Source organism: Rhinatrema bivittatum, chromosome 2, assembly GCF_901001135.1.
Source record: "Rhinatrema bivittatum chromosome 2, aRhiBiv1.1, whole genome shotgun sequence".
Classification (NCBI taxonomy): domain Eukaryota; kingdom Metazoa; phylum Chordata; class Amphibia; order Gymnophiona; family Rhinatrematidae; genus Rhinatrema; species Rhinatrema bivittatum.
In genome coordinates this window covers 674,646,544-674,667,978 of record NC_042616.1, presented here as the reverse complement: position 1 = coordinate 674,667,978, position 21,435 = coordinate 674,646,544, and positions in this window count along the sequence as shown.

Here is a 21,435-nt window from a genome sequence, read left to right as displayed (position 1 = left end):
TTTGGTGCTAGGCAAAATTATTGAAATTATTCTTAAAAAAAAATTTACTGACCACATAACAGACATAGTTTAATGGGGGAGAGTCAAAATAAATTTTACAAAGGGAAGGCTTGCCTTACGAATGTACTAGATTTTTTTTTGAGGGTGTAAATAAACATGTGGAAAATGATGAGCTGGTTTATATAGCATATTTGGATTTTCAGAAGTCATTTGACAAAGTCCCTCATGACAGGCACCTCAGGAAATTGGGAGGTCATGAGATTGGAGGCATTGACCTATTGTGGAATGTCAACTGGATAAAAGACAGGAAACAGAGGGTAAGACTAAATCATCAGTTTTCTAAATAAGAAATGTTGTTAGTGGAGTGCCTCAGGGGTCTATATTGAGACCTGTGCTATTTAGCATATTCATAAATGATCTGGAGAAAGGAACAATGAGTGAGATGACCACATTTGCAGATGACATAAAATTATAGTCATTAAAATGGCGTGGATTGTGAAGAATTACAGAAGGACCTTGTGAGACTAGGAATCTGGGTTTCTAAATGGCAGATACAATTTAATGTGGACAAATACAAAGTAATGCACGTAGGGAAAAATAATCCCAACTACAAGTATATGATGCTGGGTTCCCATGTTAGGAGTCACCACCCAGGAAAAAATCTTTGGAATCCTTGTGGATAATACCTTGAAATCTTCAGCTCAATGTGCAGTGGCGGACAAAAAGGAAAAAAGAATATTAGGAATTATTTGAAAAGGAATAGAGAACAAAACTGAGAATATCATAATGACCTTGTATAGATCCATGGTACAACTGTATCTTGAGTATTATGTGCAGTTCTGGTAGACCCATCTCAAAAAAGACAAAGCGAACATAGAAAAAGTACAAAGAAGAGTGTCAAAAATAATAAAGAGAATGGAAAAACTCCCTCATGGAGAAAGGCTAAACAGATTAGGACTCTTTAGCTTGGAAAAGAGAAGACAGAGAGAGAATATGACTAAAATTTATAAAATCATGAGTGCGGTGAACAGTGAAATAGGAAACAGTTATTTACCCTTTCAAACACTAGAACTATGAGACACTCCATGAAACTAGCAACCAAACTAGCAAAACAAATTATAGGAATTTTTTTTCACTCAGCTATAGAATCTGTTGCTGGAGGATGTGGTCAAGGCAATTAACACAGTGGGGTTCAAAAGAGGACTGGACAAGTTCCTGAAGGGAAAGTCCACATCCAGTTATTAGCTAGGAAGACATGGGAAAGCCTGCACTCACTCATCCCTGGGAGTGAAAGATAAGAAATACATAAACTATTGAGGATCTGACCGGTACTTGTGACCTGGACTGGCTACTATTGGACCCAGAATGCTGGGTTCGATGGACCTTGGTCTGACTCAGCACGGCACTTCTTATGTTCTTATATTGCCAGGGTCAATGGAGCTTGAGCCAGTGTCCTAGAGGGCAGAGGCCGGGAAGCTGCAGAGAGCCATGGGAGAGCAGAGTAAGGGAAAGGACTAGCGATAGTTACCCTCTAGTTGCCAGGCATGTAGTTGGACCCAGCCTAGGAACATTCCATTGGTTCAGTATAACGGTGCCTAATTGCTGATAATATATAAGAAGAGCAAGAGAGATATATTTTTTGTTGGTACAACAGACTCCTGGGATACATCTTCTGAAACCTCCGGTTATCTGGCCTTGTTCCTGTGCTATATTAAGCTCTGCAGCTGTGTTAGTGATCCTGTTCCACATCCAGATTTTCAGCAATGCTCCTATTTTACACCTCTCTACTATGTTCCTGATCCTGTGCATGCTCCAGTGTTATAGCTGCCTTCTCAGACAACTTCCAACTATACCTTGACTCAACCATTATCCAGTCATCCATCTTTTTCAGCTATGCCTCTTCCTCGTATACCATCTGCTAATAACTGGACATATAATGATAGCTGGCACCAACCCAAAATCAGAGGCTAAGCTATGATGGAGATAATAACTTGGCTACTTGATACTTTGAAGGACTTAAAAGATGCAGTTCAAACGATGTAGGCCCAGTTTCATAGCCTCCAGCAGAAATTTAATATCTTGCAAGAGCCTTACCCGGTCCAAACTGAACCGTGGCCCTAGCCATCCATTCACTCCCAGAGTCTCAAATGTCACTCAGAGAAAATTTTGATGGAAAAACAAGGAAGTTCCATGGATTCCTCAATCAGTGTGAACTCTGGTTCTGACTACATCCACATTCTTATAATACAGACTTTCTTATAGCAGGCTCATTTATTTGCCAATTTTCAAAAGAGGCCTTGTCCTGGGTCACAGACTAGCAAGAGCAAGATAGCTTGACACTCAGTGCCACTTAGTCGGTTATGCTGAATATTTGGCCTTGCAGAGAGGCCACCACTTAACCAGCTATTTATCCAGTTAAATGGTTAACCAGATAAATGAGGGATGGGAATGGGCTTTCTGGAGCAGAGTAACTTACCCGGCTTAATTAACTGGGAAAGTCTAGGACAGCTATTTGGCTGTCCTTTGGCTTTCTGGATAAATTTATCTAGCTAACTATAAGATAGCTGAGTATATTTGAAGGCATGTCCTCTTCACTGAATATTTCAGTCATGTTATCTGTTCACACTGTCTATGTCATGGTGCTCTGGGATCTCCATGCCTCTCTTTTTGCTGCTTTGATGCTCTATTGGGGTTTTTCCTGTCATGTTAGACGCTTTGTTCCTTCTTCATGGTGTCTTGAGCTGTTTATGCTACACTTGGTGCCACTTTGCTCCTCTTGTACTGCCTTAGCGGGGGTCATGCCACTGTTGTTGGTGCCCTTTCCCCTATTTTGGCAACTTGGGATACTCAGGCCCCACTTGCTGCCGCTTTGCTCCTCTCATGGTGCCTTGGAGAACTCCTTCCACTGCTGGTACTGTTTTGCTATTCATGCCAATTCTGGTACCATGTTGACATAGTCTTGGTGCATTAGATGATATCTACACAAAAGTTTCATTACAAATGATTGCAAAATCCCAATTTGGGAGACCAAAATAGGCTGTATTGCTTCCCCCATTGACTTTAATTGACAATAAATGAACCAATAGAATGCATAAAACAATTTTCTTTCAATTAGAAATGAACCAAATGAATGACTGTGACCTACGAAATGAATAAAAATACAAAACCAAATCTCTATACATCCCTAGTCACAAATACCATGTAATCAGAGGCAGTGCCAATAATATATTTGGTTTTGGGAAAAGCGTTCCCTTCCACTCCCTCCACAGCAATAAACAACCAACGTAGAAAGAAGGTTTTTTGTTGGGTTTTTTTGGGAAATGCCAGTACTAAGGCATATAATTTGGGGTATTTTTGTTTGTGCTTCTATGACTCATATTGCTTTTTATATATTTCATACTTTCCATAATTATTTAATGAGAAAGCTGTCATGAAACCCGTCAATAAGGATTGCTACATGAAGAATGCATGCACAGTGATAACATTTTAGTGAATATTAGACAGAGCAATTCTCTAGAGGAGTCTTTTTTCAATTTTTTTGATATGTTGCATTTGATGGGATTCTTGAAGTATTTTTAATTTTGTGTCACAAATAATTATTTGCCCCAGAAGTCCTAACATTGTGTCAGGGATAGTAGGGATTGAAGATATTCAGGATCAGGGGATCTTGCAGCAGAGCCACAGATACTCTAAATCATTAACCATCCTGCAGCAAATACTAAATGAAGTAAAGTCAGGGAGCTCCACGTCCAGAGGCTCCCTATTAGAATATCTGGGGTTGGGGTTTTTGGCTAGAGAGTACCACCCTCCTCTACCCTCCACAGCAATAAAACAGGCAACACAGGAAGATGGGGATTTTCTGAAAATTGCAGTACGAAGGTTTTCAATTTGGGGTATTTTTATTTCTGCTTCTATGACTCATTTTTCTCCTTCTATATTTCTTATTTAATTATTCACTGAGAAAGTTGTAGTGGCATACCTAAAGTATTTGGCACCTGAGTCAGATACTTCCTTTGGCATCCCCCAGTGAACACCTCACTCACCCTGATTCTCTTCCTCCCTACCTCCTTACCAGTTTATTCACCCCTTCCCCCCTAACAATCTCCAGTTTATTCACTTCCTTCCCCCATTTCACATTAAATGCCCAATAAAATAATAAGAATGGAAAAATCCTACACTCTCCTTTGATTTCCAGTCACCCTGTACTTGACATGCATTATTGGGATGAGACAAACTAGGCAGGCTCCCATTCATATACACACACACATTCACAAAATCCACCCAGGAAGGTTCTCATCCAAACACACCACATACACACACACACACACACACACACACACATAACCCTGGCAGGCTCCATTCACACACACACATTTAAACCCCGGCAGGATGTTATTTACTGAAATATTAACACACACACACACAGACACCCTAGGCAGGCTCCCATTCACACACACACACACACACACACACACACACACACACACATATGCACAACCCAGGCAAGCTCCCATTCATAATCTCACACAACCATGGCAGGCTCCCATTCACACACACACATATTCACTGTTGTGGAAATGCGGGGAATGGTTCTATTTCTGGTGTTTTCTTGTGCCCCTGGGCCCCCGATACAGGCACAGAGGAGCTCCGGCAAGCACCGAGGCAGGTGAGAGGTTCCCCAGCATGGACTGAAGATAGAAATGATAACCTAAACCACAGCCACACCTGTACCCAGCAGAAAGAGACCCAAACATTGCAATGTTGGTTTCATGAGTGGTCCTCCGACTACTCCAAACCCTTTTGGACCTGCTGCATGGAGCAGCAACTGCGGCAGGGAAGACAGTGGTCAGAGGCTGAAGATATCAAAGACGAAGACTTAAAGGGAGACAAGACTCAGGATACATGAAGTGGAACATCACTCTGGATAGGAAGTAAGACAAGAATTTGAAACATGAAGAAATACAATCTAGATATGTGGAGTGAAGAGGAACTCTGGTCACATATGTGAAGAAACTCTAGAAGGCCATGAGTTGCTTGAAGAGGACTTGGTCGGTACTGGACATCACACGCCCTACACAACCTAGCCAGACTGGTCTCAGACCACGCAGGCTGTGCGCCCTACACAGCCAGGGTAGGCTGATCGCGGACCATGCTAGTGCTTCCCTACACAAGTTGGCAGAGCTGAGTCAGTACTGCACATCACGCGCCCATATACTCAGCCAATGAAGACAGGTCACAGATCACGCTGGTGGTTCCCCACACAGGGAAGCAAGAAGATGAAGTGAAGACTCCGACAAAGCCTGTTCCAAAATGCACCCTGCACAGCTTATTAAGGCCAGGCAGGGCCACACCGGAACGGATCGGATAAAAGAGTTTGTGAAGTGGAGGCAGGGTGCAGACTACAAGGATTTAGGCTAAGTTGAAGATTCAAGGGGATGCCATCTTCGACAAAGGTTAAAATAAGAAGCTGGAACCTTATGGAGACTTGCGCTGCCAGGACGAAGATCAACTGGATAAAGAAGACATCAAGACAAGACATCTAGAGACCTTGAAGAGATGAAGACGTAGACATAGTGTGAGGACATCATGAAGACACAGGATCCTACATATAACGAAGTGCCTTGAGAAGCAGATGACGAAAAGTCCTAAGGAGGACTGGCTCCTTGCGAAAGCAAGGAAGGAATGAAGACAAGACCTTTTTATAGGCAGAAGAGGCAGATCCAAAGATGACATCACTGGTGGACCTCCTCCCTCGCTGTTCCTTTAAATGCTGAAGAGAGAGCCTGCCTCGCCCCCTAGCAGGAAGCAGGAAGTTCAGGACCTTGGCCAGTGGCCCTGCTGCGACACTGAAGACTGCAGGAGAGGAGTCAGAACCAGGCCTCAAGACAGACCCCAGAGTCAGGGATTGTTCCCTGCCACTGAAGATAGAAGAAGGATGGCTCCAGCTGCCAGGCGAGACTGGGGATGCAGGGCCTCTCCTGCAGAGGGACTGCAAGTAAGGTTGGCGACCTCCAGGTTGCATGGGAATGCTGTCGGCGGCCTCCTGGCCGCATAGCAATGCTCAAGCAGCTCCTGCCGCAAAGGAAGGTGTTGGCGGCCTCCAGACCATGCCAGGTGGTTCAGCGCGGCTCCTGCCGCACGGGAAGCGCGTCGGCGGTCCCTGGATGCTTAAGAAGCAGAAATGCGGCTCCTGCCACTGGTGAAGCATGTCGGCAGCCTCCCAGCCGCTTGAAGAGCAGTAGCGCAGCTCCTGCCGCGAGTGCAGTGCGTCGGTGGCCTCCGGACCACAGGAGGTGAAGCAAGCGTGGCTCCAGCCATGCTGAGGAAGCGATAGAGAGGAAAAAGAGAGAAAAAGGTGGAGATACTGCCCAAACAGGGCAGAATCGCAACATTCACTAGGCAAGCTCTCATTCACATTCACACATATAATCCAGTCAGGCTCCCATTCACACACAAACTATACAGGACACCATTTCATATCACTTGATAATGTATCGCTAACCCACTGTCTGTATTGCCCCCAAGAGTTTTTTACTTACTCTTGTTTATATCTGATATATTTGTAAATATGTTAAAATATGTCTATGTTTCTAACAGTTCTGACATACTTAGACCTTTAACAAGTGTGTGTATATATTCTTTATAACTTTAACTCTGTTAAAGCTGTTCATCTGACTTCAATGTATAGCGTTGTTATAAATGTAAACCAGAGTAAAGGCCCCCGCCAATACTTCGGTATATAAAAACGTATAAATAAATAAATAAAATTAAAATAAATAAATTTACACACACAACCCAGGCAGGCTCCCATTCATACACAAACCAAACAAGTTCCCATTCATACTCAAACATACAAAACCTAGGCAGGCTCCTATTCATACATTATACACACAACACAGCTAGGCTCCCATTCACAGACACACAAGCAAACACACAGACACACACATACCTATACACACACTCAAACCATGCAGGCTCCTATTCACACATACACACACACACACTCACAAACCAGGCAGGATACCATTCACACATACAACCCAGGCATTCCCCCATTCTCACACTCACCAATTTCCCATTCATACACACACACATAAAACCTAGGCAGGCTCCTATTCATGTGTATATACACACAACACAGACAGGCTCCCATTCACAGACACACACATCACATACAAACCATGCAGGCTCCCATTCACACACATGCACACAAACTCAAGCAAGATCCCATTCACTCTCTCACACACACACACACACACACACACACAAACAAACACATATAACCCAAGTAGGGTCCCATTCATACACACACACACACACACACACACAACGCAACACAACGCAGGCAGACTCCCATTCAAACACATACACAAACAGACCTGGCAGGCTCACATTCACACTCAGAAACAAAACCCATGTAGGCTCCCTTTCATACACACACGTACACAATCCAGGCTGGCTTCCAAACACACACTTACAACCCAGGCAGGCTCCTATTCACCCACATATATAACCCAGGCAAACGCCAATTCACATACACACACACACACACACACACACACAACCCAGGCTGGTTTCCATTCACATACATACAACCCAGGTGGGCTGCTATTCACACACATATACAACCCAGGCAGACTCCCATTCACATATACACACACAAACACAATACACTCACACACTCACTCCCACACAAAACTTAGGCAGGTTCACAATCACATACACACACACACCCACACACACACACACACACACATATAAAAGCCAGGCAGGCTCCTATTCATACACACAACCTAGGCAGGCTCTCATTCACACACACAACCCATTCAGGATTTCCTCTCTTCTATTATGGAGGAAGGATCCCTAGTATCTCATTAACTCCTCCACTGCCGCTGTCTGCATTGTTCAATGGAGGAGTAGGAGTCCTTATGCAGCTGTTAGAGCCCATTCTACAGGTCCTCCTTGTGTTTTCTCCCTACAGTATTGAAAAATCTTAGGGCTAGCACTTCTTCTGTTGATTCCGTGATGGAGGAGATCAGCATAGGGGAAGGCTAGTACCAAAAGTATTGAATACTACAGGACTAGCATACCAAGAGGAGCTGTAGAATAGAATCTCTTTTCTTCTGTTCACGCATGGGGTCCACTGCTTTCTTCAGCTGCTGTTGGGATGGGGTTCACTGGCAGCCACTCAGGCATCTTCTACATTCTGGCATCAGGGGAGGGGGCCCACTGGAGGCTGCATTGGTCTCTCCCATCTTTCAACACTGGAGAGATAGGGTCCATCAGTGGCGGTACAATTCCACCTCCTTCCTAGCTGTAACCCAGGGGGTACCATCCCTTCTCCCACCCCTTAGTATTCCCCCTATTACTACATGAAGAATGCATACACAGTGATACAATTTAAATGAATATTAAATAAGTTGATTCTCTACAGATGAATTTTTTTCCATTTTTTGATAGTGCCTATAATTTATTTGAGCTTGGGATTTTTGGCTAAATATTGCACACACACACCCCCCCCCCCTCCCCGCTCCTCACCACAGCAATAACCAGACAACGTGGAAAGAATTTTTTTTTTTTGTAAACTCTCATGTAGATACTACAATTAAGTAAAATAATTAAATCTGTCATTATGATACAAATTCATTTGCTTTAAGGGAGCAGTTTTTATGCTTTTGTGAGATAATCAGTTTTATTGTTGCAGCATAGTATACAAGGTGTAAAATGGTACAGATAATTCTTTTCTTTGTTTTTGGTTTTAGTTTGTTAGTTTCACAGTGCAAAGTACCGTAATGAAAGATGAACTTATGCCCAACTTTGCACTTAGTAATTATGCAATTGCCAAACTAATTAACCCAGCCAAAAGGTAATTAAGCCAGTGTTATCTCACCCTTAACCACTGCGGATCAAGCTCCTGCAGAAGTCCAGCATCTGCTTCAACATCATGGGATGAATCCAGTGAACCAAAACACAACAGAGCAACCGCTGCACTTCAGCCAATAATATCCACAGTAAAAGTGCAGATCATTTATATTTAGTCCCAATCAAGAAGATTCAAAGGAATTCAGAAGATCAAGTACTTTTATTAGTTTAGTCCGGCAAACTCCACTGATTTACAGTACAGACATCTTAATAGGCATCCCCCGACATGGTCCCGTGTTTCGCCTAGGGCTGCATCGGGAGGGAACACACGTTTCACAAAGTGAGCTGTAAAAAACATAAAAAGATTAGGACAAAGCAAAGGACTTTATGCTGACACAACTTACAACATATCAAGAGTGTATAGGTCCAGCCTACCTGAGTGCAGAATTTCTTTACACTTGACAGGGAGTGCATACAACCTAAGCGCAGACAGGTATTTGAACCTAACAGAGTTGGCGCGAATTAAGGGAACCGATCACATGGTCCCGGGGGGCCAATCAGAGAGGCCCCTGTCCCTGAAGCGCAGCTAGCAGTATGATCAACAGATGTCAATGATAACGCCCAACGAATTAAGTAAATAGATGCCATTCTAGTTCATGATTTAAACCTTTAGGAACCACTGTATCTAATCTAAGATATCTGTATCTAAGATACTTGATCTTCTGAATTCCTTTGAATCTTCTTGATTGGGACTGAATATAAATGATCTGCACTTTTACTGTGGATATGAATCCAGTGAACCCCATATGGCAGATAACACTTAGAACCTAAAGGTGTCACAGACATCTCCATGAGATATGTTGGCAGAAACAGTGTAAAGAGTTTCTAGCTTGTCAAAGCCTTTCAAGGGATAAGTTGGCAAGTTTGAAGCAGGCGTAACTTGGGCGCGCCGCCCCGGCATCCCCCGGCACAGGCCGCAGTGCCAGGGGACTCGGGACCGCTCTCCTGGCCCACCCCCGAACCATCACCATGCCCCCGGACCCGCCCCTGGACCGCCCCTGCTCTGGACACACCTCGGACACGCCTCCGGACATGCCCCGGACACACCCCTTTTACGAAGCCCCGGGACTTACGTGGTTCCGGGGCTTTGCGTGCGCCGGCGGCCTATGCAAAATAGGCGTGCCGGCGTGCGAGTGCCCTGCGCGCGTAAATCTGGGAGGATTTACGCGCGCAGGGGTTTTAAAATCTACCCCTATCTATATAATTCAGAGTTCTTTTCTATATTTGTAACCTCATTGCATATTCAGTTCTATAAGATCCAAAGTTGATCTTGATTGGATGTTACTACCTTCTATAGACCCAGGATTGGTGGAATGCAAATGATGTCATTTCATCCAGATACATATGAATATTCTCACTGCAGGTTAATGAAGTTCATAAAGTTCATCAGCAAACATCTGCTGAACAATACCCATTTCATAGTTGGTCTCATGGCTGGATACAAAGTTTTCACCAAAGACATATGTACGGTTATTGTCTAAGATTTTCTTCTCACATTGTGAGGTGCTGATAAAATGTCTGTTATGGAACAACAATCACCGTTTATTTTCCTTTTTGGAATTACAGTCTTATATGAAGTTGCCAAGATCATCATGTGGCTTAGGCCTGCATTTTGGTTTAGCCTATGTGCATAGCAACAAGCCTCAGTTCACTTACGCATATCCTTGTTTAATGTCACTGGCATTTACCCTACAATACTAAGGCTTACAATTTGAGGTATGCTTCTATAACATATTTCTTTTTCTATATTTCATATTTTGATAATTATTCAATGAGATAATTATCACGAAACCTGTTAACAAGGATTGCTACATGAAGAATACACACACAGTGATAAAATTGTACAGGCTATACATGAGCATATCGGTGTACGAGCAAAAATAAGCTGGAATTTTAAATTCTACGCATACGTGCACATGTAGATTTTAAAATATACAAACCACGCATAAGTATGCTCCTAATTTTAAGGGGTTACTCGATCACAGCTAGTGCACGTGTCTTCCATAGGACTTTCTTGGCTTTTATGCATATATGTCGGTGGGTTTTAAAACATGATCACGTGAGAGACAGCCCAGTTTTTCCAATTAGTCCACCAGTTTGCCCAGTTAATATTGAGGTCTTCCAGACCCCTTGGAATATTTATACTGCTTGCTCCCCAGTTGACATAGATCACTCACCTTGTCCAGAAAGCATTAAAACTCAAGATCTACAGACTTGCTCATCATCTGAAGCAGCAGTAAAGTTATGTAGATAACAAGCCGATGTGCGCTGTGGTCTCTGATTTTAAAATACAAGTTATGCATCTAAACGTTGGCCCTGGCCTGGAACACCCATGCTCTGCCCCTTTTCCACCCTCTTATGTTTTACCTGCATACCGGTATATAAGCTTGTATTTTGTGACTTTTTAAAATCCACGTGGGTAATTTTACAAGAGCACTGCTTTTAAAATCTACTGCTTAGTGAATATTAGATGGGTGATTCTCTAGAGGAACCATTTTTCTGTTTTTTGACATATTGTGTTTGATGGATATTATGAGGCATTTTCATTTTGTTAAATATAATTAATTAAATTATAAAAAAATATATATATATGTCAGGACCTCACCAGTGAAACTTGAATTGCTGGTCATGACACCAAATGGCTGGTGCAATCCAGGGAGAGCCATGATAGCTGTGAAGAGCTGGGCAAGCAGTATTAATATAGGAAGTACTTGCACACCAATATTTGGACAGAGTTTCTGACTAAAAAATGCTAACTCCCCCACTCACCCCCATAGCAAAAACCAGGCATCATAGAAAGATTTTATTTTTTGTAAACTGTAGTACTAAGGCTTACAATTTGGGGTTTTTTTTTGTTTATGCTTCTATGACTCATATTTCTTGTTTGATATTTCATATTTTGCTAATTATTCAATGAGAAAGTTATCATAAAACTTAGCAACAAGGATAACTACATGAAGAATGCATACACAGTTAAACATTTTAGGGAATAAAGGGATCTTTTAACTGTTGATATCTTGCATTTGACAATGTTTATCAGGTACATTTTGTGTTATATATATTCTATAGAAGATATATAAAAAAGACTTGTGTCTGTTTGTGGCCACCAGGTAGTGCCTTGAACATTTATTTTATTTATTTTCGCCTCCTGGCCGCCACAACAGATGACACTCCTCTGGCCGCTGTGCGCACTAGGTCAGAGGCTGCGTCTGCGAGGAATGATACTGCTGGTTCCATGTCTTCTCCCGGGGTATTGTTCCTGGTTTGTGATAAGCAGGCACGTGTCACCACGGTGCAGCAAGCCGCAATTTGTAGAGACATAGCGGCTATGCCAAATGACTGTTTAAGGATGGATTCCAGACGCCGGTCATGTGCATCCTTGGGCGCTGCTCCTCCCTCCACTGGGATGGTGGTGCGCTTAGATACCGTGCAGACCATGGCATCAACTCTTGGACATGCAAGAAGATCTTTGGTTGCCGGGTACAGGGGGTACAGGGCTGCCAAGACTCGTCTCCCTTTGAATGTGGACTCCGGAGCATTCCATTCCAGGTCAATCAACTGTTGTGCTGCTTGTAGCAGAGGGAAGTGGCAGAAAGTCTGGCGAACACCCTCCAGCAGGGGGTTCGGTTTAGGTTCCCCCGAAGTACCTGAGCTCGGGATAGCGAGCTCCATCAGTCATTGGTTTACCAGGTCCGGGAGCTCATCCTTTGTAAAGAAGCCTCATGGCTCGGTGAGGCTCTGTCCCCGGGGGGAGCTCCCCCTCTTCTAGGGGTTTGGCTTCCTCCTCAGAGATGTCCGTGTCTCCATAGGTGGGGCTTCTGGGTGGTGGAAGCCTGTGCCTAGGTCTTGAAGGGCCTGGGGTATGAGGGTCCTCCAGTGGAGCATGTGGCTGGTCAGCCAGAGGTTCAGTCTGCATTTGAACAAAGGTGTGAATCCCCTTGAAGAACTCCACCCATGAGATCGATGCTGGGTCCAAGCTGAGGGGTGCTGGTTCCTTGGGGGTCCCCATCTGTGGGGAGATCCCCCTGGGATCTGCTAGGTCCGGGGTACCCCTTGAGGAGCTAGCACTCAGCCCTGGGTGGGACTGGCCCTGAACTGGACCTCCCAGGGCCCCCTCACACTGCATGCACAGGGTGTCGGCCTCCTCACTTTGTGCAGCTCTGATGTGGCATGCTGGGCAGAGGCCTTGAGCCTTTATCCCTGTTTCTGGTGGTGCCATGGCTGTCGGCGAGTAAACTCTTATGCGCTCCGGTGCACTTAAGATGAGCGTGTAAGTTGTGCATGCAGCTGTGCGTCCAGCCGTAAATATGCGCCCTGCTCTGTGCCTGCAACTTATGGGCGCAAGGTTTTATGTGCGCGTAAGTCTATGCACACAAGTGGTTTGTGTGCATAGCTCAGAATTGTGCGCTCGGGCCGAACGGCGAATGGCACGGCAAATAGGGCCAAGATGGAGTCAGCGAGCACCCCTCGGAGGGTCTCCACGTGGGTAGACTCTTGGAAATAGCTGGGGGCTGGCCCTGCAAGGGCAGATCAACCCGGTGGCACTGGTCCCGGCTGGTGACCTGTGCTCTTCCTCGATCCTCGGAGACCGGATTCAAGCAGAAGATTTCTACCTTACCTTGTCTTTGGCGCTTCCCGGTTTCGTCCTGGGCGGTCTCCGGCTGCGGGGGAGAGGGCAAATACCTTCACCGCCGCACTCTAGGGTGCACCCGCTGCCTCTCAGCCGCGCCCGAGGATCGGGGGCTAGGTCCTCGCTGCAATTCGGCTGCCGGACTGAGGCTTACCTCCAAGGGACCACGGAAATCACCTCGGGAATCTCAATTGGGGGAGAGACCTGAGGGTATCACTGCAGGAGAGCGGGGCTCATCTTCAGATAGGTTTCTTCTTTAAAATTTGGTTTTCTTCTTTGAATTTGGTTCTAATGCTGTGAGAGCGTGCAGATAGTCCCTAACTTAGAAACATAGAAACATAGAAATGACGGCAGAAGAAGACCAAACGGCCCATCCAGTCTGCCCAGCAAGCTTTACACATTTTTTCTCTCATACTTATCTGTTTCTCTTAGCTCTTGGTTCTATTTCCCTTCCACCCCCACCATTAATGTAGAGAGCAGTGATGGAGCTGCATCCAAGTGAAATATCTAGCTTGATTAGTTAGGGGTAGTAGTAGGGGTAGTAACCGCCGCAATAAGCAAGCTACACCCATGCTTATTTGTTTTACCCAGACTATGTTATACAGCCCTTATTGGTTGTTTTTCTTCTCCCCTGCCGTTGAAGCAGGGAGCTATGCTGGATATGGAGACGGAAAATACTGAAGAGCTGCACTTCCTGCAGAGGTATATGTATTAGAGATGTGAACTGGAACCAGAATCGGTTCTGATTCCGATTCCGATTCACATTGTTAATTTTTTTTAGTGAGGCCCGATTGCGTTTTTGTTTATCGGCTGCGCCCGAGCTGATAAACAAAAAACCCACCCCAACCCTTTAAAACTGACCCCTTAGCTTCCCCCACCCTCCCGAACCCCCCCCAAAACATTTTACAAATGCCTGGTGATCTAGCGGAAGTCCCGGGAGTGATCTCCCGGTCTCGGGCCGTCGGCTGAGCTAATAAAAATGGCGCCGATGGCCCTTTGCCCTTACCATGTGACAGGGTATCCATGCCACTGGCTGGCCCTTGTCACATGGTAGGAGCACTGGATGGCCGGCACCATTTTTATTAGTGGGAGCCAATGGCCCGAGAGTGGGAGATAGGTCCCGGGGCTTCTACTGGACCACCAGGTGCATGTAAAAAGTTTGGGGGGGGGGGTTGGGAGGCTGGGGGAAGGTAAGGAATTAGTTTTAAAGGGTCAGGGTGGGTTTAGGGGTTGTTTTGGTGTGCTGGTTTTCCCGCCCTCCCCTAAAATAACTCCTGTTAGTGGACACTAACCCGATTAATGATTTTTTCACGATAAATAGGGGGAATTTCCATTGTATTGCACTCTTTAACAATTATTGATGATTTAAAAAATATCGACGATATTTTAAATCGTCAAAAAACGATTCACATCCCTAATATGTATTAGGGGCTGACGTCAGATTGAAATCTGATCCATCTCCAACTGCTAGCAGGAGTACACTATACCCATTGGTCCTGAGTCCATCTGCTACACGCTAGGAAAAATAAAATAACATCAAAATGGAAATAATACAATTCTTAGAGCTAAAACAGAAGAAGCATTAGACAGGTTGAGAGGGGGACAAAATTTGTGCCTAGAGTCGCAAAATAAACGCTGGTTTCTAGTTCAAAGAAGGAAAGGCTTTAATTAACTTTTTAAATGATTTGGAATCATATGTGAGTCATAAGGAGAGAGGCAAAGAATTCCAGAGCGTGGGACAAAAGACTGAAAAGGAGTGCTTGGATAACCTAGCTAAACCTGGAGACAGTACATCGAGTAGACACTGGTTAGAGAAGCTTACTATATGACTCAGAGTGTAGATTTATAAAATGGAGCTGATCCATGGAGATGAGACATTATGAAAAAGATTATGTATTAAGACAGTGGTTTTATATTGGATATAACAATGGACTGGGTCTTAAATATGGGAGTAAATTAAATTTTGAGAAGAGTACTGGTGAGTAGACAGGCAGCTGAATGCTCAATAATTTGCAGAGGGTGAAGGGTAGTCTGAGGAAGACCTGAGTAGAGTGAATTACAACAATCAATACTGGGAAATATTAAAGCTTGAAGTACTGTACAAAAATTAGCAGGGTAAGAAAAGTTTCAAATGAAAAAGAAGACTGCATGACAGATTTTTCTTGGGTTACCAAAGAGAGTTTGGGTCAAGGATTACATCCAAATCTAGGATCTTCTGGACAAAGGTATGGATAACCCATTAAACTGAAAGGATAAACAGAGGTAAGGTTGACCGAAAATAACTGCTTTAGACTTCTTAACATTTTAAGTAAGCTTTTTGCTAAAGAGCCAACACTTACCAGTAAATTGGAAGATGCACTGTGGAAATACAATATGCTCTGTCTGAAAAGTCCCATCTCTCTGGTTTCCACACATAGGCATGGGCACAGGTAGGCAGACACACACAAACACACAGATAGGCTCCCCCCAACACATACTCACAGGCACATATGCCGACATACAGGCTCCCTCACACATATACAGACGTATATGCACATACGCACACATACACAAGCTTCCACATACACACAAAAGTACAGCAGACATGCACACACGCACACAAAAACATATACATACACAGACTGTCCCCTCCATATACATATACAAGGGCTCCCTCATACACAAACATATACAGGCAAGCACAGATACACACATACACACTTAGACACACACACAGGCACACACACATACAAATACACAGATTTCAACGAACACACTTATACACACACAGGCTTCCCATACATACACTAGCTCACACATATATATACACACTCCTATACAAACACATTCACATAGACACGCACAGAGGCACAGACACACGCACAAATACACAGGCTTACACACACACAGGCTCCCAATACACACATACACTCTTACACTCCCACACACACCCACTTACCCACACCCAGACATGCACACATACATGCATACATGCACTCAGGCTCCCATTCTCACATGCACAGGACCTCTTCTTCAGTCACTGACAGATTCTTTCTTTATCTGATGTGAGATGAGGTCCAAAGCAGCCCTCTCCTTCTTTGGCCAATGCGGAATGAATTCCCATGGTGGCTCTCTCCCTCTTTGGTGGCTGTAAGATGGGTCTTGGTGGCCATCTTGCAGACCTCTTCAGCAGCCACAGGATGAAGTCCTGCGGTGGCCAGCAATGGGAGATGTCCAATATACTGTCATATACTTTACAGGGAGGCTATGTTTCTATATGCTTTTTGTTAATTTACTTAATAAAGTAAATAATATATATCGTTTTTACTTGTGTTTGATTTTAATCTGTACATCTGTTACTGACCAGACAACCTGAGCGATGCTAGGCACTTTTTGCCCTGTGGTTCAAAGTGTGTCATGTTGCTCAGGCCCCAGCAGAGGAGGAGGAAGGACACACCATAGGAACTATAAGCCTCCATCCTCTGTCATTGGTGAGCAAAGGAATACTGATAGGGCAGGAAGGGAGAGAATATGGGATGGTGGGGGTTGGGGAAGTGAACACAGAATTTCGATAATGTGAGCAGGAATGAGTAAACCATGGGGAGGGGGCAAAGAGTGAACTGGGGAACATAGAGAATTGATAGAGTGGAGAAGGAGTGAACTGGGGTGAGTGAGAAGGGAAGGAGTGAATGGCTGGGATAAGTGAGGATTTGGTAGCGTTTGGAAAAGAGTGAACTGGGGTGAGAGAGATGTTTATTGGGTAGAATGCAGAGGGATAAGTGAAGAGTTTGTGGGAAGGAGGAAGTGACCTGGGGTAAGTAATAGGTTTATGGGAGGGGCACCAGGTAAATGAAGGGTTTGTGAGGAAAGAAGAGTGAATGAACTGAACAGAGATAGTGAGGGAGGAGGTAACATGAGATATATGCAAAACTTAATTATATATAGCTAGAATCAAGCTGAATAAAAGGAGAAAAAAATTCAACAATTTTTCTACTGTGATTAAGACATGCAACAAATATACCTGCAGAGCACGCAAGCTAACATTAATTTGCCTTTAGAGGCTATAGAAAAGGAATGGACTAATGAGAAAAAATGCTCCAATTAGAGCAAAAAATGGTGAATATATTTGTACTTAAAAGGTACAGACATGGAAAAATGCCAATGATATTTGTTGAAAGTATAGTTAAGCTCTGAAAAGAAAGAAACTAGGAAAAAGTGAAAACCACATGTGTTACCATATGGATGTTATATTAGTACATGGGAAGAACGACTAAAAAATTTGCATTCAGTTTCAGTAAATATATTCTGTGACCTACAAAGAAAATATAAAAAATCTCTTAGTTCGTAAAATCTTAACATTCCATTGACTATTTTCTACTATGACAGAATCCTGCATGTAAAGATAGCCAACTAATAGCTGTAATATGCTTGACAGTAGTCCTCATCAAAAATTAAGGAAATATGAAAAATCCCAAGTCAAGTATGTTACATACAATTTCCACATGAGCTGATTTGAAAAATCTCACAACATTTAAAAAGTTACAAGCATGCTTTTGACTTTGCATAATGATGAGAAAACAAGAAGTGGTTTCAAAATGTTTTAAAAATTGGCTGAAAGCAAGCGTGATCAAACATTCATACACCTGTTATATTTTGAAATCAAATTTTCATACATGAGTAACTTTTTTAACAGTGTTTATTAATGAGCATGCAGTGTGTAGAATCTTGCTGCAACAAACTTGGCAGAAAATTCTATGTTGTCTTGCTTGTAATGTCTAAAACATAAATTAGTGACTAATTTTTATTGAGAAAATATTTCCCATACTGTAAACAATTTATGGAGAATGCTTGCATGCAATTTCTATAACATTTCATTCAAATGACAGACACTATGAGGGAGTATACAGGAAACTCCGTCAGAACACCTTAAGGGACTGGCTTCATTACTAGTGTTACAAATAATTGTAGATGTGGCCACTAGATTGGTAGAGGGTGCCGCTTTGTGGGCTCATATTATAGTTGTATGGTTGAAGTTATACTGGATACCCATTTTACAGAGAGTATCCAAATATCTTATGATAGTGTTCAAATTTTGCCAAGTGTTGGGGCCAAGTGTCGGTCTTGCTTGTTCCTTATAAAACGGTAGAATTTTGTTCTCAGCAGATCAAGGTTTATTAACGATGCTTTGGCTAAAATGTTGTCATCTAGCAAGTATTCAGTAAAGGACTTTTTCTGCTCTGTACCCTGTCCTATGTCATAGTCTACCTGGGGATCTTAGAAAGGAGGTTGATATTAAAACAATTCTGTAAGGGAGTAAAAATCCTTTTTCAGGAGGCCTTCCCAAAGTGAATCGCTGCTAGTAGATAACTCTCATAGTTTGGTTTTTATTTGTGCATACAGAAAATTACTAAATGCTGTTTTAAAGAAGGCTGTTTTTTGTATTTAAAAAGCTAGTTTTATGTTTTTAAAGGATTGTAATTTTTGTATGTTGTGCTCCACATTAGGGAGATTGCAGAATATAAAGAAGTAGATTTTAAAAGTCTTGTGCGCACAAAAATGGCCACATATGCGCGAAAGTGGGCCGCACGGGAACTACGTGAATTTTAAATAGCCGGGAAAGGCGTGTGTACATTGATGTATTCAGAGTTATCCATTGTAAAATTGACATCATTACAGAATTTTACACCTTATAAGTAATAAGGTGTTGATTTGTTCACTGCAGCTAGCAGAGGCTGCAGTGTATAAATCAACTCCTCTTGTTAGAATTTTCATCACTTATGTCTAAAATTCTTTAATGATGTCAATTTTACAATGAATATCCCCCCAACCCACCTCCTGAAAACTCAACCCTAATCAAAGTGCCCCCTTACAATGGTCCATATATAGAGCATCAGCCTGATCCTTTAAAGAGTATCTTTCTCTCTCTCTTCCCTCCCAAGTGTGTGTAAGATATATGTGCAGAGTGAAGAGTATTTTATAATCTATGGGGCAGATTTTTAATCTTACGCACGCGGGGGTACATTTGTGCGCGCTACCCGGTACGCACAAATGTACACCCAATTTTATAACATGTGTGCACTGCCGTGTGCATGTTATAAAATCCGGCATCAGCACGCACAAGGGGGTGCACACTTGTGCAACTTGCGCGCGCCGAGCCATAGGGGAAGCCCAATGGCTTTCCCCATTCCCTCCGAGGCTGCTCTGAAATCAGAGCGGCCTCAGAGGGAACTTTCCTTTCGCTCCCCCCCACCTTCCCCTCCCTTCCCCTATCTAACCCACCCCCCTGCCCTATCTAAATCCCCCCCTACCTTTATTGCAGCAGGCGTAACTTGTGTGTGCCGGCCAGCTGCCGGTGTGCCAACCCCCGGCACAGCTGCTGTGCCGGAGGACTCAGGACCACCCCCGCCCCACCCCCGGACCACCCAATTTTCATAGCCCCGGACATACGAGCGTCCCGGGGCTTGCACGCACCACCGAGCCTATGCAAAATAGGCTCGGTGCACGCAGGGGTAGGTTTTAAAGGCTTACGCGTGTAACCCTGTGAAAATCTACCCCTATGCGTATAGTTTATAAAATAGCACGCCCCTTTTAAAATCTACTCAAAATTGTTTAAATAAATAAGAACCAGACTCCGTTATGTTAACAAATCATCAAATATATGTAGTTCTATCTAGAGATATGCATTTGTTTTTCCCGAATTAGACAATTTCAACGAAATTATCTAATTTGGCATGGTTTGGGGAGACGAAAAACTAACAGAATTTTTCTGAAATTTCGGAAAAATTCGTAGTTTGTGTTAGTGCGCACATCTCTAAATCTGTCATAGGCTGGCTTCCTGCCTTTTCCCTGGGGCCTCTTCCATCCTTCTGGGCCCTGCCTTCTTATGCTAGGGTGAAGGGATCTTCCCTGGACCTAGAATCTGCTAGAATCCGCTAGGCCCAGGGAAGATCCCTTCACCCTAGCATAAGAAGGCAGGGCCCAGAAGGATAGGCCCCAGGGAGAAGGCAGGAAGCCAGCCTATGACAGAAGTACATATATTTGGTGGTTTGTTAACATAAGGGTCTGAAGAGGTAACTGGCCTTTATGCTGTTTCACCTGTAAATAAAGAGTAGCTTATCTGGGCTTTCTTTTTATATTCCCAGCTGTTTCCCAACCCATGGCTGCTCCCGAGGGACAACAGACACATACAAAAGAATTCATATCTACAACATGTTGTGGCACATGACTGTGCATTTGCTTTATCACAATCACACTTCATAGGGAATTGCTCTGAGGCCGCGGAATATACTTGGCAGAAGTGAAAAAAAATTTCAGTAGTTCTTCTGATGTATAAATGTAATGTCTGCATGGTAACACATGTGGTTTTCACTTTTTTCCTAGTTCCTTTCTTTTAAGAGCTTAACTATACCTTTAACAAATATCAATGACATTTTTCCTAGTCTGTACCTTTTAAGTGCTTAGTTAAATGGCTGAGGATCAAATATATTAACCTCTTTTGCTCTAATCAGAACATTTTTCTAACTAGTACAAGTATAGTCAGCTATTAAAATGTATTTGCTCAAATCAAAGCTAAGTTTGCTATCACTCCCTTTAGATTTTAAGCTATACAACCTTGAAACCCCTACTGATTTCAAGTTTTTAATTTATGTACTACAAGAAAAGCCTGCTCTACTGTAGCTGCAAATGCAAATTATGTGATTATAACACCTGACGTTGGAAACCTTCAAATATAAAAATATCAGAAGACCACAAATTATGATATGTTAAATATCTCAGTTGTAGGTCAGAATGTTTTACTTGCAGCTTATTTTAAAAGAAACTGCACGTTCCAAATAAACATTCTTACCTTGGTCTGTCAGGAACTGATTTATTTTTCAGATACCTTGTCAGAGATTGAATTGGAG